General features: G+C 42.4%; 1 protein-coding gene across 3 annotated transcripts in view; it reads right to left on the minus strand.

Moving 5' to 3' along the window:
* The window catches only part of CCDC68 (coiled-coil domain containing 68), a 48758-nt gene extending 37275 nt beyond the window's left edge, over positions 1–11483 (minus strand). Inside the window, exons 1-2 of one of the 3 annotated variants that reach the window (XM_019463994.2) lie at positions 11314–11483; positions 28–123 (exon numbers count right to left, since the gene is read on the minus strand). The gene's annotated coding sequence lies outside the window, so the exon portion shown is untranslated. Of the gene's footprint in view, positions 1–27; positions 124–7347; positions 10657–11313 lie in introns of those variants that run through there. The other 2 variants (XM_019463993.2, XM_053902747.1) reach the window with 2 other exon arrangements.
* Positions 11484–12059: the final 576 nt, after the last annotated feature.

The following is a 12059-nucleotide window of genomic DNA, read 5'->3' on the forward strand; positions in this document are numbered from 1 at the left end:
CCAAGACTCCCGTAGGTGGTAACTTACCCAAGGTCACAGTAAAACTAACAGAGCTGTAACTCAAGCCTTTGTCTTCTGTACACCAAGTTCAAGGGTGTTTCCATCACATTAAGCCTGGCTTCCCTAGTGAGAAAAAAAAAAAACACCAAAAATATTTAAAATTTATCAATGACCTGTGTTGTTAAAGCACACAAAGAATTTTCATATTTTTTGCTAGCATCATTTTAAAACCAGATAGCTTCTGGGATAACTCAAAGTCCTGTGTTTATCCTTTAATCTTCAATGAAATTGACAGAGTATGCCAAGAATTTTCCATTTTATCATAAATCCTCTTAGCCACAATGGCTTCTATTTGTTTTGCCTGAAGTTGATTTGGCAGCTGCAAATCAGCAAGTCTTGTTTGCAGTCTGTGAGTGGAGGTGCCTCTGGTACTTAGTCCTCTGACATCTCTTCTGGGATGAAGTTCTTGGTCCCCAAACAGCATTTAAATGAAACTTGAAATAAAAGCAACATCTACAGAGACAATAAATAGTGTGTCTATAAACTAGAAAGGCACGGTCAGCAAACCATGTGAGCCCAGTCTGGCTTCCCACCTACTTGCAAAGCCTAGGAACTAACAATGGTTCTTACAGCTTTTAATGGTCCAACACACACACACACACACACACACACACCAAAAATCAAAACAAGAACAACATTTTGTGACGCATGAAAACTATATCAAGTGCGGATTTCGTGTCCACAATGAAGGTTTACGATAAACACAGCCATTCATTTATATAGTGTCTGTGCTTTTGCTTTCACAGTGGAGTCGAGTGGTTCTGACAGGGAAAATATGTGGCAAGCAACGTCTCAAATATTTATGATCTGGTCCTTTACAGCAAAAGTTTGCTGCCCCCTGGGTTAGAGTGTAGCACAACCTGTGGGAAAATATAGGCAAGCAGAATAATCAGTTGGGCCTGAGTTCTGTTTTGTTCTCCAGTTCAGTCCCCCTTGATCTATGGTCCCAGTTGATTGATTTGCATTCTTTTTTTCTTTTTAGTGCATTACACACTGTGTACATTAACAAATGATAAGGGGCATTTCAGAACAGGAATTAACCACTCTTCAGAAAGGGTTCTGATGGATTCTCACAGTCTTTCATAATTTGAAAATCACATTGGGCCTCATGTCATATATCCTAAATACACTCTCTTTCATGCCTTTTATTCTTTTTTTTTTTTAATTTTTTTAACATTTTATTTATTTTTGAGACAGAGAGAGACAGAGCATGAACGGGGGAGGGGCAGAGAGAGAGGGAGACACAGAATCGGAAGCAGGCTCCAGGCTCTGAGCCATCAGCCCAGAGCCCAACGCGGGGCTCGAACTCACGGATCGCGAGATCGTGACCTGAGCTGAAGTCGGATGCTCAACCGACTGAGCCACCCAGGCGCCCCTCATGCCTTTTATTCTTAATATCAAGGAATTATGCTCCTTAATCATTGATATTTCTCAAATTATTGTATCTCCTCCACTCACTGGTTGGGCTATCTTAAACAAGTTACATAAAATTTTAGCCTCGACTTACCTGTATCTGTAAAATAGAGGTAAAACACCTACCTTTGTAATTTTTTAAAAGTTTATTTATTTATTTTGAGAGAGTGAGAGCACGAGTGGAGTAGGGGCAGAAAGAGAGGGAGAGAGAATTCCAAGCAGCACAGAGCCTGACACGGGGCTCGAACTCACAAACTATGAGATCATCACCTGAGCAGAGATCAAGAGTCAGTTGCTTAACCAAATGAGCCACCCAGGCACCCCTCTGAGCATTTTTTTAAAATGTTTTATTTATTTTTGAGAGAGAGAGAGAGAGAGACAGAGTGTGAGCAGGGGAGGGGCAGAGAGAGAGGGAGCCACAGAACCTGAAGCAGGCTCTAGGCTCTGAGCTGTCAGTACAGAGCCTGACGCGGGTCTGGAACTCCTGAACTGCAAGATCATGACCTGAACTGAAGTCGGTGGCTTAATGACTGAGCCATCCAGGTGTCCCTGAGGGGTTTTTTTTTTTTTTTTTCAGTTTGTTGGTTGCACAAGGCACTAATGGACAGTAATGGTTAATATGGTCACTCCTATTATTTTATATTATTAATAGCCACAGAAGACGTGCAGCCTATAACAGAGGGGCAGTTCATGCTTATCTGGTTGCAAAGTTTATATCCAACTCTATTCAAATGTTCTCTCTTTGATTCAGGAAATTTTTGCGCCCTTGATTTGTATAAAGAAGTCCAAGGGGAGCTTAATCCAGCAAAGTCCAAATTGCCATATGGCATTACCATCCTGGGGAAAATCCATCTTAGCATTTGATTTCTGCCAGGAGTAGATTAGGCAGATAAAATTTTCAAAACAAAACACAATCAGTTAATTAAAGCGAGAAAAGAATTTTATTTGTTTTATGCTAGAGTGATTGAAGAGAGCTTCCAATTGGCATCGTGCCAAAAGGTGTTAGTTTCTAGATCAGGGCTTTTTGAGCAGGGCTCCCAGGAGGAAGGAGTGGTGCTAAGTAGACAGGGCTTTGCCACCTCCACGTGAACCAAAGCAGTTCTGCTTTGTTCTGTCACACACTGAATTGTTCTACGAGGCTTTCTGTGAAGAAAGAACATTCTACAACTCGGCACTCAGCAGCTGTGTGACCTTGGGCAAGTTTCTTAACTTCTTTGTGCCTCGGGTTCCTTAGCAGTAAAATTCAGATAAAATTAATAATGAATAATGATAGAAATAATAAACAATATGAGGTTGTTTGTGAATTAACATTTTCCAAGCACTTAAAACAGCACCTAGCACATAATAAATGATTTGTATGTGTTTGTCCAATGAGTAAATAAAATATGTATCCATTATCCACAATGACTGCTGGTAAGCAATCTGAGTAGTAGAGAAGAAGAACCAGGTAATATTTCAAACAGTCTGCAGACTGAGCGGGCTATAAAGGAAAATCTGCTTCTGGGATTTTAAGACTGGCAAATCCACGGTATTGGTTCTTTCTCAATAACACATCAATAATTCATCACCTGATTAAGCTAACATATAATGAGTAGTTTACAGTGTATAAAGCAATTCATAAGCATTAATTGTAATCTGTGTGATCAACCAACACATCCATGGGCGCCCAGGATAATGTAACTAAACCTACTTCTCTATTTAATGACATAAGAATGGCTTATCCATTATACAATAAACACATCAAAGGCCCTGTTGTGGAGCTGAATTTTGCTCCCTCCCCATTCCTATGTTGAAGTCTTGACCCCCAGTATCTGAGAATGTAACCTTATTAGGAAATAGGATTATTACCGATGTAATTAGTTAAACGAAGTCACACTGGAGTAGGCTGGGCCCTTCATCCATCATGACTGGTGTTTTTATAAAAATTTGGACACAGAGGTACACAGGAGAATGCCACATAAAGTTGAAGATAGAGAACAAGGTGATGCTTCTACCTGCCAAAGAATACCTTAAAATTGCAAGCAAACCACCAGAAGCTGGAGGAAAAACATGGAACAGACTCCTCCTCACAGCCTCGGAAGACCCCACCCCGACCAACACCTTGGCCTTGGGCTTCCAGCTTCCACAACAGTGAGACAAGAAATTACTACGTTTAAGCCACTTAGCTTGTGGTACTCTGTCAGAGCAGTCCCAGGAAATGAATACGGGAACTGTTTATACTCTAGAGATGCTAACAAAGGTAACCTTTGATCGATTCATTCATATATTGAATATTCATTAGAATACAGCTGTGTCGGGTGCTGTGGCCACAGAAGTGCACCAGACACCCTGCCTTCTCGGGACTTTCAGTACGGAGAGGAGACAGACATTGAACAAACCAGCGAATACACAGGGAATGTAGCGAGAGGTGGGTGACAAGAGTGATGGAGAAAAGTCGCGAAGGGTAACAAAATAAAAGGAGGTGCTGTTTTGGGTCAGTGGTGAGGGAAGGCCCATCTGAAGAGGCGGCGTTCAAGCAAAAGACTTGACTAAAAAGACTGAATTTGTGTGGCCACCTGGGAGAAGAGGATGCCAGGCAAAGCGGGGAGCAAGAGAAAGGCTGGAAGTTGCTTGGGATAATGTTCTTGGAACAACAAGGTATGCAATGTAGCCTGCCACTTCTTTTTCTTTTCTTTCAATGTAGCAGGGATTTTTTTTTTTTTTTAAGACTGAAACTTGTTAAGACTTCCAGTTGACTAGAGGAGGTGTCTCCTTAGCTACTTCAAACAGGTCTACTCCTGGCTGGTATGGCTCTCTCAAGGTTGAAGGAAAGGCAGGGTGTAGCAAAGTGCGGGAGAAAGTGTGCCACAAGGCATATGCAACTGACTCCAGGTCCGTGCACAGAAGGGACAGTAAAGTTCAGCTGACTGCACAGCGCTATTCTCAACTCACTTCTATGGGCGTTACCTGAAAGGCACCATCGTGGATACGTGCGTGTTTTGACTGTCCAGCACTTGAATCTCCTCCCCAGATTATGTGGAATCACACCTGTATGAGTCTTTGCAGGAAAGGTCCCTTACTTGTTCTTCCTCACTCCCTGGGGCTGGAGAAAGTGAGCCACTTGAGTGCTCCCATCTGGAAACAGCACTCAGGGATTGGCCCTTGGCACGTTGAAGCTGGAGGCAGTGAAAGCCCCATAATTCTCCTGGGAAGGGAAGGAGCCTGGCATAGAGCGGGGCTTTGTGTCCAGATGGCAGCAACACCAGTGGTGGTATCTAGGGACCAGTGGCGATGCCAGGACTCTATCTTACTCTCGTGACAGACTGATCTTTGATCAAGTACCAGCACACTGGATTCTTCCATTTCCAAACCAGTAAGCTCCTTTTCAACTTAAGTTGTCTAGAATCAATTCGCTTAACTGACTGGTTTGCAACCAGGAGCCCCGACTGGTTTTAGCACAGTTTCTGAGTTGTCAGTTTCTCGGTTCTGAGCTAACAATATTGAATATTGTTTCATCATTCTTGGTCACTATTGTTTGGAGCTTAGATATTAGAAACTGAAAAGGTAAGTTGCAATAAAAGTGAACAAGGGTAATTAGGTTATGTGAGGGAAAAAAGCTAACATATCTCCAAGCCCTTGGCGAGACTGACCGTGTGCTGAATATTAAACAGCACACCTGTTCTGCAACTACATTACACAGCACAATGGTGACATCCAGTGTCAGCTGGCTAAATCTCAGGTGACTGTGCAGTTTACCTGAACATAACAAAGACTATTTCAAAAGCCATGCATGTTAACACTGAGCTCAAGTAATAATAACATTGTTTTCAGGTAATAATCTAAGATTTTTTAAGCAGAATTAATTTTACTCATTCGTGACACTCATATGTATACAAACATGTATCTACATCATGACCCATGCTATAGAAAGCTCTTAGATATGAAATAAAAGCTATTTCATTTTTTAAAAGGATCGAAACATTGGCACAAATAAAATATACAAATAAGTGCAATTGACAAACACTGTGCCATTTACTAAAAATCATTTTCCCTATATTGTCAAAATTGATCATTACAATATACTGTGCTATATCTATTATCTGTATATCTGTGGCTATATTTAAATCCACCCATATACATAGGTATAATGCAACCAAGTCACAGAAAAGTGATATCAGTTTTTCAGGGTCATAAACTGACCTCTCCACTTGAGCCCAGGTGAAGTGACCTTAAATCCAGGTATCTCTGTAATGAAATAATCTATCTTCATAGTTCATTGGCATAATTTGAAATTTTGAAAACAGCTGAGGATTTCACCTAGTGCCCAGTATAGCAGCTAAACCACAAAAGGTACAAATCACATGAATCCATTCCAATTTGGGGAAGACTAGGGAAAAGAGACCAGAGCCTGCTGAGTGCCTACTATATTCAAGCTAGAGTTTGCTGCCTTTAATAATCCTCATAAACACCCTGAGAGGTTGGTGTCATTATTCCCATTTTACAGATGAGGAAATGAGGCTGAACAAGATTAAGCAAAGACAGCTAGTGCATGATGGTCGTGGATCGCAAGCCATAAGTCTGCTGGCTCTTTCTAACTTACTACCTTGCTTTCTGCTGAATTCTGAATGGGTTTCTAAGTCTAATTTCTTAGGCCCAAGTTAGTATAGTAGTCAGGTCACTAAGTAACAGTCAGTTTACTCCTGCTGTGAGCTCCCCAGTGTGTCCTTTTGAAACATGAGCAGATGTTTCTGTCTCAGTAGATTTATTCCACGAACCGAAGCAGTATGGCTTCATGGTGTAAAAAACGGTGGGTTCGGACCACAGCTTATTGAGGACATTTGATTACAGGACATCACTTGGAAGTGTCAATGTCTAAGCTCAGCTGTCCCCTCACTATCCACCCTCCACCACCCTCCACCACCCACCCCCAATCAGTCAACTATTCTCTCTGCTCTGACCTCAGTTAACAACTCAGAAGCCACTTACGACTTATCAGTGAAGAGAAAATGAAAAGCAGCACACATTAATGATCTATATCTGAGTCATGGGTAAATTTACAAGGAAGGTGCCCTTTCGGAAAATTTCTGTTGTGGCTTTATAAAATATTTGAAGAGTGGAGGGCTCAGGAATCTACTGCATGTCTTTAGCTTCTGAAACTCATCTTGGAATAGTTTCGCTTCAACATAATTTCCTTCATTGAAAAAATTATCTGCTGAGGGGGCAAGACAGAAAATACCAGGTTTGAATGAGGATGTAGAACAGAAACTCCTGTCTGTTGCTGACAGGTATGCAAAAGGGGCAGCCATGTTGGAGAGCCCTCAGGCTGTTTCTTATAAAGCTATGCACACACTGTACAACCCAGCAATCCCACTTCTAGGTATCTACCCAAGTTAAATGAAGCTCTATGTTCCATAAAGCACAAATGTTTCTATTTGCCAAACACTGGGAAAAATTCAAACATTCATCCACAGGTTGAGTCTCAGTCATCAATAGGGAAGAATGGACTAGTAGGGCAACTGGGTGGCTCAGTTGGTTAAGCGTCCAACTCTTGATTTTGGCTCAGGTCATGATCTCACAGTTCGTAGTATTGAGCCCCACGTCAGGCTCTGCGCTGACAGTGTGGAGCCTGCTTGGGATTCTCTCTCTGCCCCTCCCCTGCTTGATTGCTCTCTCTTTCTCTCTCAAAAAAATAAATAAACATTAAAAAGAAAGAATGCGTGCATGTCCCCACCAATTTCAGAGCATATAAAAGTGGGAAGGGCGATGACAGGTTCTTGTAAATGGTATATGACTCTTAGATGACATTTGGAATGACACTGTCAGTGGAAGTCTAGAAAAATGCACTTCTTCTAGAAGTTTTTGAACCTTACCAAGTTAAAAAAAAAAAGGCATTACCAGTGGAGACTGATTAATTCATCCAATCACAGATCATCAAAACCACAGTGTTCTCACCCAAGGGATTTCAGTAAGTTGTTCCAGTATTTCAAGCAGAAAGAAGAAGAAGAAAAAAAAACGAGTTCTATTCAGCACATTCAGCTTTGGAAAACTACATTATTTAATCTAAACTATCTTGCTTTCAAATTTTAGAATTTTAAAAATAAAATCCTTTGCATTCCAAGTCGTCAATAAAATCAACCTTTAAATTATATTAATGCTCTTTTTTCCCCAATAGGAAAGTGTAATGTCAGCAGTAACTTCCACGCATGAAGAGATATATTGTCTTCTCTTGAGTTTCACAGAATCTGCCAACTTTGAATAGAAGGGTTTCTACTCAACCGGAGAAATCCTTCTAAGAGGATCTTTAAGCATAAATTGTCAAGTGTAACCTAAGAATGCATTTGCTGTAGTAGTCCGCACAAAGCAGGGTGAGTGGGGGTTCTGACTGAGCGGCTGTTCAAGGTTCCTGATTCCTAAGAGAGGGAAACCAAAGGTCAATGCTTTTGCAGTGCTAAAAATTTCTGATATGCTTTACGTTAAGTGTGCCATTAAAATATGTTATTAGGAAGCACTCATATTTTTGAGAGTACTTCAGTTATCACTGTTAAGTAAAACAATCATCAAAATTCGCCCACTCTAAATGCATCATTTGTGAAGAGCAGGTAGCAAAGGAGATGTAGTCTCTTCGCAAATATTAATGTCAAGAGTGAAACATCTTCCTGCGCCTGCGTGGCTCAAGTTGGTTAAATGTCCGACTTTGCCTCAGGTCATAATCTCACGGTTCATGGGCTGACAGCTTACAGCCTGGAGCTGCTTTGGATTCTGTGTCTCCCTCTCTCTCTACCGCTCCCCTGCTCACCCTCTGTCTTTCTCTCTAAAAAAATAAATAAACATTAAAAAATTAAAAAAAAAAAAGAGTGAAACATCTTCCGAGTCCAACCTAGAATACCAAATGACTCATGCTTTGTGTTCCTTGCACAGGGTTGACTATTTACTCTTTTTGTGGGAGCGTCATAGAAAGATCACAGTTATGGCAAACACAGAAACTATTGGTGTATTCCATACCATGAATACATTTTTCATAAGTATAAATAAGAGGTTGGATCCTACAATTATTTCACATTATGCTACCATGGAAGCTGGGCCACAGTATCTGTCTTACCACTTAAAGGTAAATGCAGAAATATCTACCCGCTGGTGAACAAAATGTGGGCTAGCTACACCACGGAATGAGTATTAGTTAGCAATAAAAAGGAACCAACTACTGATACATGCTACACCTCATGTATGAACCTCAAAAACACTGTTCTACGTGAAGGAAACTAGATGCTAAAGACTATATATATTTTGTCATCCCATTTGTGTGAAATGTCCAGAAAGTCAAATCAAAAGAGAGAGAAAATAGATCAGTGGTTGTCTGGGAATGGGGTTGAGGACAGTCATAACAAATAGGCAGGTGGAGTCTTTCAGGGATAATGAGAATGTTCTAAAATTGGATGGCAGTGATGGATTGGCCTCTGGTCACAATTCCATAAATTTACTAAAAATCATTGGATTACACACTTGGATATATTTTACGGTATGTAAAGTATGCCTCCAATAAGCTGTTTTAAAAAAAAAAAACAGCAACAACAACAACAAGCGAAAATACCTTGGGTAAAATAAGTCTTTTCCTCTGGGGTAAAATATAATTGCAGTCATATTTTTCTAATTTATAGGACAAAATAATCTGATAAGATAGAAGCTTCTCAATATGAAGTTTCTCATTCATTGATTTATATGCTAAATTACTGGCATCCACAGTGAAAGTTTGGTTTTTATTTAACTGGCATGAAAATTGATAGTTAGCTATTTCAGGCTTAATATCTCAATTTTTCTTAATATTAAACCCAGAACACGTGATTTCCAAGTTCTTCCCCAACCTAAGCAAAAGAGAAAAACACTGACCTGAATAAAATATAAGTTCCTTTACACTTTTGAGAGTTGACTATTGAAATCCGTACAGAGTGTGTGATTTGAAGATGATCTAGTTTCAGTTACTGTCAAAATTGATGGATGATCATTGATACGGTTCTTATCTATGAGCTTCAGGTATCCTGGAGGACTCCAGCATTGTGTAAATTCCACGAGGACAGGAATGTGACTTATTTCTTACTTACACAAAGCTGTATCCACCGCCCCCTCCTGACTTGAACTCCGAACACGGTGGCCTACTCAACAGGTGCTCAAGAAATGCGTGAGTGGGCCCACATATGCACCAATTACTGTCTAACACTGAATGTGCTCACACTCTTGCTTTTGTTTTCTACAAACCCATGTAGATGACTGTTTTCACGCTTCTTAAAATGCAAATTCACTTGAACATGTTATTAAATTGATAATAACATTCTGCCATTATGAACTTTTCTATTGATAAATGGCTTATAATTTTTCTGTAAATATCCCAGTTCAAAAGGTTTGAAACCACTCCTTTAAAATACTTTTAGATTCCCTTCAAAACCTTCCGCCCCTTCCTTTTTCAGTCATTATTCCAAACAAATAAATATACACCTAATTTTTCAGCGTCAGTCAGGATTTGGATGGCAACTCAAGCCCGCTGTCCAGCACATTGTAAATCAATCGGCTAACAAATAACATGACTGTTATTATTAATTCACCAAATCATAAAGGTGAATGATATAACTGAAATAGTGTCGGTATTTACTTCAAAAGTCTCTTTTTAGTTAGTGCAAGTTTATCTACCAAATTTACTTAGCAAATCACAAAGACAGGAACCTTATGAAATTTGCCAGAGTCTCAGGACGTGTAAGCTGTTTTCATTCTTTCTCTAAGTAGCTGAGCAGCCACCAGGGTATTCCTTGCCTTAGGCACAAATTCCTCTGTGTCAGGGACCTTCACTCTCAAACTCTCAGTGTTGGGGAGGGGTGGGGCTGTGAGAGAGGGAGAGGGAGACAGGCCAGTAAAGGAAACAACAGCACCAATTGTGTCTGCCAGGGTACCTGAGACTCTGGCTCAGATCATATTTCTGAAAAACCAGGCTTCTGCAGAACTGAAGATTTAATAGCATTAGGCAAAATCAAAAGGACAGATTATCTTTTCCCTATTGCAAATGCAGAAGAATTCCCTTTGATGCTTCATTTGGTCTATGGATACCAAGAAAGTAGAGAGTTTTGATTCCTAAAATAACAACGATAGTATAAGGGTAATCAGACACAGCCCAGTCACGTTTGGGGCTAAACGCTTCTTCTGACCTTACATATGTCTATCCACCCCCCCCCCCCCCGCCCGCCTTCTGAAGAAGGCTGAAAAGCTTACAGCCATGTCCTCACCCAATCCAAAAACTACTTTTGCACTACGCTGCGCTATTCTTCAGTAAGATAATACTGCTCCTTTGCACAACTACCCAGCGCTCTGTAACTTCCAGCTCCACCATCCCACGATGGTAGCAAACTGTCAACCAGTGGGCAGTTCTCTTTTTGCTACACCGGCGGCTACAGAAGCCAGCACGAATGAACGAAGGGTAAGACAACCACCTTTATTCATTCATCTCTGCTCTTAAACGTTGTGGGCCCAGGTGACCTGTCAAAGCAACCATGCGGGCGTTCCAAGGCGACAGCAAGTCTTTCGGTCCTCCCAGTCGTGGAGACCTCCTGGCAAAGGAGGTCTAACCTAAAACACTGACCTAAATAAATAACCAGGTGTGCACCGGGCTAAGGAGGGTTGTTCTTTCTCCCGGGGTGGGGGGGGGGGGGGGGGTGGAGGTGGGGGAAGGCAACTCTTTCTCTTCCAGAGCAGAAACTTCTCGGCCAAGGAATCAGAACCCAGGACACAGAGAGGTTTACAGAAAGGAATATCCTCCTCACCAAGACCGGTGTGTGCCCGGGGTGCACTGAGCTGCTCCGAGGGCCCCGGGCGCCCACTCACCTGGGCGGGGGTGGCGGGGAGTGGCCTGGCGCGCGCCACAGGGGCTGAGATCTCCGACCGCCGGGGCTCGCCTCCCAGGGAGCGCGCTGAGCCAGTGCGGGGTCCCGGCGCTGCTCTCCCGCCTCTGGCCTGGGTCGGCTCCGTGGGGCGCCGGTGGCTCCTCGGTGTCTAGATTGGGCTCCGCCCCGCAGGGCGCGTCCGGGGCAGAGTTCGCCGCCGGGGAGACTCCGGGGAGGAGCCTGGGCTCCCGCCGCGCCCCGGGGCACCGGCCCTGCTCTGAGCACCCGGGTGTGCGCTCCCCGCACCCCCCGCCCCCCACCTCCCGCCGCCCCAGGTCCAGAACCCTGCACGCCTCTCCGTAGAGTGATGTGAAGGGGGTATCGCTACTGCTTTTGAGGAAGGTTCTGTTTGCACTCTCAGTTCGCAAACTTTTGTCTTCGTGGTTTATCATAAAACTTTTGATTGTGGAGTAATTTTAGATTTAAGAAAAAGTTGCAGAGCTAGGACAGACTTCCCTAAACCCCTCAGCCCGTGCCCCCTTGATATTCACACCCCACGTGTGTGTATGTTACACGGGTGCAGGGTACATTTGTCAAAACTATGAAATTAACATTGGCCTGTTGCTATGAGCTGAACTCCATCTTACACAGATTTTGCAAGTTTTCCTGTCTGTTTCAGGATCCCCCAACCAGGATTGCACCCCGCATTTAGCGTCTTGTCTTGGTGTGTTAACAGTTTCTGCGTCT

This window comes from Panthera pardus, unplaced genomic scaffold (genome assembly GCF_024362965.1).
Source record: "Panthera pardus isolate Hobbes unplaced genomic scaffold, ASM2436296v1 HiC_scaffold_15, whole genome shotgun sequence".
In the NCBI taxonomy this organism is placed as follows: Eukaryota; Metazoa; Chordata; class Mammalia; order Carnivora; family Felidae; genus Panthera; species Panthera pardus.